This window comes from Arachis ipaensis, chromosome B09 (assembly GCF_000816755.2).
Source record: "Arachis ipaensis cultivar K30076 chromosome B09, Araip1.1, whole genome shotgun sequence".
Classification (NCBI taxonomy): domain Eukaryota; kingdom Viridiplantae; phylum Streptophyta; class Magnoliopsida; order Fabales; family Fabaceae; genus Arachis; species Arachis ipaensis.
The window spans coordinates 72,633,797-72,638,805 of NC_029793.2; positions in this window are offsets into that span (position 1 = coordinate 72,633,797).

A 5,009-nucleotide genomic window follows, 5' to 3' on the forward strand; every position below is an offset into this window, starting at 1 on the left:
AACTTACATGTAGTTAAATTAATTCACATTCTCAAGGAATCATATATGCATAGCCAACCTTAGATAATGTTAAGGCACCTTTACAATTGAGATGGGTAAAAATATTTTTCAAACTTGCAAGACAATTAACAATTTAAGCAGAAATATATGGTGATGAGCTATTGAACCCTCACTGGATTCTATGTTTACTCTCTAGTCACTCAGTGTTTATTGAGTTAATCACTCTATTCTTCTTTTTATCCTTACTTTCTATAACTTTGTTCTTCATCTAACCAATCAACAATTATAGAATACAGACATACAAAAAATCATGAGGTCTTTTTCAAGGTTGTAATGGGGCCAAGATAAAGGTAAGGGTATATGTATAAGGCTAAGTGAGCTAATAAGTGAATCCTTGACTAGTTTAAGATCTCACATAACATACATATTTTGTAATTCAAAGTTTCTTATCCTATTTGCCCAGATTTTCTCACTTTTGTATTGCAAGCTCATGCATTAACTTTTTATCCCTTGTGCATTGATTCTTTTTATTTTTTTTGCAATTGGGGAATTTTTGTATCCCTTTTATTTAAATAAAAATTAAAAAAAAATTTTAATGCACACGGTAGTTCAATTGATTTCACATGAGCATGCTTCCCCAAAATTTTTATTTTGAGTATTTTTATTCTTTTTAACTTTCCACCTTTGTTTCTATCATCCATGTTCCCACAAAGTTTTCTGCACTTAAACAATACACAATTTCTATCTTAAGCTAACCAAGGATTCAACTTGGGATTTTATCTTATTTTTCTGCTTAAGGCTAGTAATGTGGTTTATAGAAAAAGAGGGGATTAAAAAGCTAAAAGGGGCTAACAAGGGTGATGTAAAGGTAGGCTTATTTGGGATAAGTGAGGAAAATTCCAATGATGGCCTCAATCATCTCTTAGTATGTATCTATACTCTATAAATGGACATATAAATTAAGACAAAGTAAAGAACATCAGAATAAAAAAGAAGGACGAAACACACAGGAATAAATATTATGGTTTGAATATAACCATACAATTAAGCTCAAAACTCACAGGCTGTGTGTTCTCTAGCTCAAAATTCATATATCAGTTATACATGTCATGCAAGTAGAATTTAAGAGTTCCCATTATTCTCAATGTAAAAAAAAAATTTAATTGTTTTGGGTGGCTTTAAAGTTTTAGTGTTCCTCCTTGATGAAATGTTGTTAACTAACTAACATGTTATGTTCTATATACAAGGTGTGAATTGTTTTTTATTATGTTAAAGTCTCTAGTTTACTTCGTTTTTTTTTATTTTCAATTTCAACCAAACTATCATATGCTAAAAGGGGTAAACTATACTAATTAATCCACATATTCTATAACTAATAAGTTATAATTGCAAACTAAACTAAATGGCTAAAATATGAACTAAAGTGCAAAATGCAGAAAATAGAGTAAAAACACATGAAAAGAACAATGTATAAGTACTGAAAGATAAAAATAAAAATAAAGATAAAAATACAGAAAAATAACCAAAATAAAATAAAAGAGTCTGTAGTGGTTCACCAAAAAATACGCCGGAGATGGCGACCTCCCCACACTTAAAATAAAGCATCGTCCTCGATGCTCACTCAAGCTAGGTGTGAAGGAGTGTCATCACTGGAAGGATGGGCTGCTGGAGTCTCGGTAGTGGCCTGAGGATCTGCAGACTGGATGAGGGTAGGTGGGTCTGTCTGCTGTAGTGGAGGCTCTGACTGGATAGGAATCACTTAATCTGTGGCCTGAATCTGCTGTGGCTCCTCTTGCTGTAGCGCAGCCTGGGTGGGTGTCTCCTCCTCGTGATCGTCCTCCTCCACCTCAGATGTATCAGAAGGGGTGTCAGGTTCGGAGGGGATGTCACCGCCGGATCGGATCAGCAATTTGACGTGCTCATAGCGTCGCTTGTTGCGACGCTCCATACGGTCCAAGCGGGCAAAGAGGCGATGCACCAAATGGTAAATAGGCTCAGGAGCAGCTGAGGGTGCAGTGGGTGGGGCAGGTGCAGCAGTGGAAGAAGAGGGGGCAGCTGAAGGTGTGGCTGTCTCATCAGAAGCAGTAAGGAATGGAGGTCTGTAGCCTAAAGTCAGAAAGTTCATGCTGTGAGGAATGATCTTCTTGCAGTCCGCAGTAGGTGGCTTCTCATTAGCCTCCTCCCAAGGCACGTCAGCTCGATGGCCTAGCTGGGTGACCAGGTAAGGGAAAGGGAGGGTGCCTCTGACATGGACCCTGGCCATATAGTGCCGGATAAAACGAGGCAGATACAGGTCCTTACCCTCCATCACACACCAGAGGAGGGTGATCATAGTAGCAGGCAGCTCCGTCTCATGAGTGCTCGGCATAATAAAGTTACTCAGGATCTGGTGCCAGAGCCGAGCCTCATCATTCAAGTATATCCGCTTGATTCCTTTAGGCATGGTGGTGTTCTTACCCATGACCCATGGGACAGTAGGGTCAAGGGCTATCCTCTCCTTGACAGCATTCCAGTCAAATCTCAAAAAGCGCATGTCTTATTCAGCCTTTGGGTAATCGTCAGGCTGATCTGACTTAGGCTGAAGGCGCAGAATATCCTCAATGGCCTCTTCAGTGACCAGTATCTGTTTCCCTCTGAGGTGCACTGCATCTAGGAAAGTCTTGAAATAATTGTAGTAAAACTCTCTTACCCAGGAAGCATTGACCTCAGTCAAATTTCGCTCCAAGAAGAACTAGCTTCTTTGTTTGATTTGATCGGAGGTGAACTGCTGTAGTTCTTCTAAAATTTTCAAAGTCCTCTCCAGGTACATATTTCTAGAGGTAGCAAACACTGGATACTTCAGCTCACAGTATCGGTTTGCAAACTTAATTGGATCATTGGCAGGGAGGAGCTGGTCAGCCTTCTCCTGCGGGGTAAAATGCTTTTTCTGCCAGGAGTCATCATGCATAAGCTCTAGGAGAGACATAGAGAATTCACCTCTTTTCTGTTTGCCAGTTGTTGCCTTGCCTTTTCCCTTTCTTTGAGTGTCAGACATCCTTAAAAACAAAAATCTAGGATATAATAAAAGCAGGAAAACAAGTAGGCAAATAATAAGATAAGCACAAAGTGGCAAAGGAGCAGTAGAATTATGAAATGAGTTTAATAATTGTGCATTTTGGATTGTTTCGGAGTTAAAAAGCTGAGATGAGAGATTACAATCCAAAATGTATTATAAGGAGAATACTTGCTAATTAGGAGCAATAATAATCATGCCATGAGTTAAAAATTGAAAGAGTTAGTCAAAAAGTAGAGGGGGATGTTAGAAAGTTAAAAGTGGTTAAACTTGAAAAAGAGGTTAGAAAGCAAAAATCAGTGAGTTAGTAAAAAGAAAATCATAGTAAGTGGCATGATGATCGGGTTCTAAGTAACAAGAATTTCACAATTTTAAGCAACAGTCAACTCATATTCAAGCAAGGAAATCAAGTTGTTGATGATTCATATAGATATAGAAATAGCGAAAAGTGAAATCTAATCAACAATAATGTGATTTATTAACCGGGAAAAACAGATGAATAGGAATGTTGGCCCCTGCATTCTTGAATTGGTTTGGTAAAAGCTGAGGAGTGCCAAATTCAAATAGCCAAAACCAAAACATGAATGAATATCAAAACAATTTATAGAAAATTGGGCAGCATTCCGGCTAAAATTGGATGTTCCCGGGTAATAAACAGCAAGCAGAATAGTTCATATAAATTAAAACAAACTGCAAATAGATATAAATAATACGAACATGAAAGAGCAGTCGCAATAGCAGCATGAACAGTAAGAACATCATATGAACAATATTAACATCACAGCAACAGCAGAATTGTGAAAATTATAAAACAAGTAGCAAGAACAACACAATTAAACAGGCCTAAATCCACTAACCACATCCTAGCTACCTAACCACCTAGAATCCACTACAACATACATCTCTAACTATCCTAAATTTAAACATAAACTGAAAATATGGGCAAAAGAACTATGAATAAAAGAAAGGTGGCGTTTGACGGAACCTGGTAGGCGGATGAACTAAGCTAAGAAACTGAGAGATGGCGGGGGTGTGGTTGCAGTGGTGTTGGGAGGGGCACGGTGGCGCGGTGGCGGAACAGGGCTGCGCGGTTGCGGCGGTTGGTGGCTGTTTGGTGGCAGGGGGGTTCCGGGTGGGGGTAATGGTGGAGAGGGGGTTCAGGAGGGGGAAAGGAAGGGGGTGAGGGAATCCATGCAAACGCGTGGGGCACGCGATCGTGTGGCTAGGGTGGAATGGGGTTGATGCGATCGCGTGAATGACGCAATCACATGGAATAGGAAAAAGGATGAATGACGCAGTCGCATGAGGCATGCGACCGCGTCACTGGAAATTGTGCGTAACGCACAATTCCAGCGTCGTTTCAGTGCAACTCTCTGTCTCCCATGGGGTGTTGTGCAATTCACCTGACGCGAACGCGTCGCTCACGCTTTCGCATGGGATGGGTGTTATGTAAGTGACGCGTTCGCGTGATGGACGCGAACGCGTGGGCTGTTTTGTGCTAAACGCACGACAGCCGCACAATTCCAGCCCAGATATCTGGGCGTTGGATTTTTACGCCGATTTCCAGATCACGCGTTCGCGTGATTGACGCGGATGCGTGGGAGGTGTTTTTCGCAAATGACGCGAACGCTTTAGCGATGAGATCGCGTCGCATGCCTTCCTTTTTTTTATGAAATTATGTAGTTATGTAGTATGTAATGCTAATGCAAATGCTTACGAATAATATCCAGGTTCAATGAAAATAAAACAATATAAAAATAAACAAAACAAAATAAAATAGAAACACGAACGATCATACCATGGTGGGTTGTCTCCCACCTAGCACTTTTAGTTAAAGTCCTTAAGTTGGACATTGGATGAGCTTCCTGTTATGGCGGCTTATGCTTAAATTCATCCAGAAATCTCCACCAATGTTTTGAATGCCGACAGCCTCCGGGGTCCCAAACTAGGCATGTAA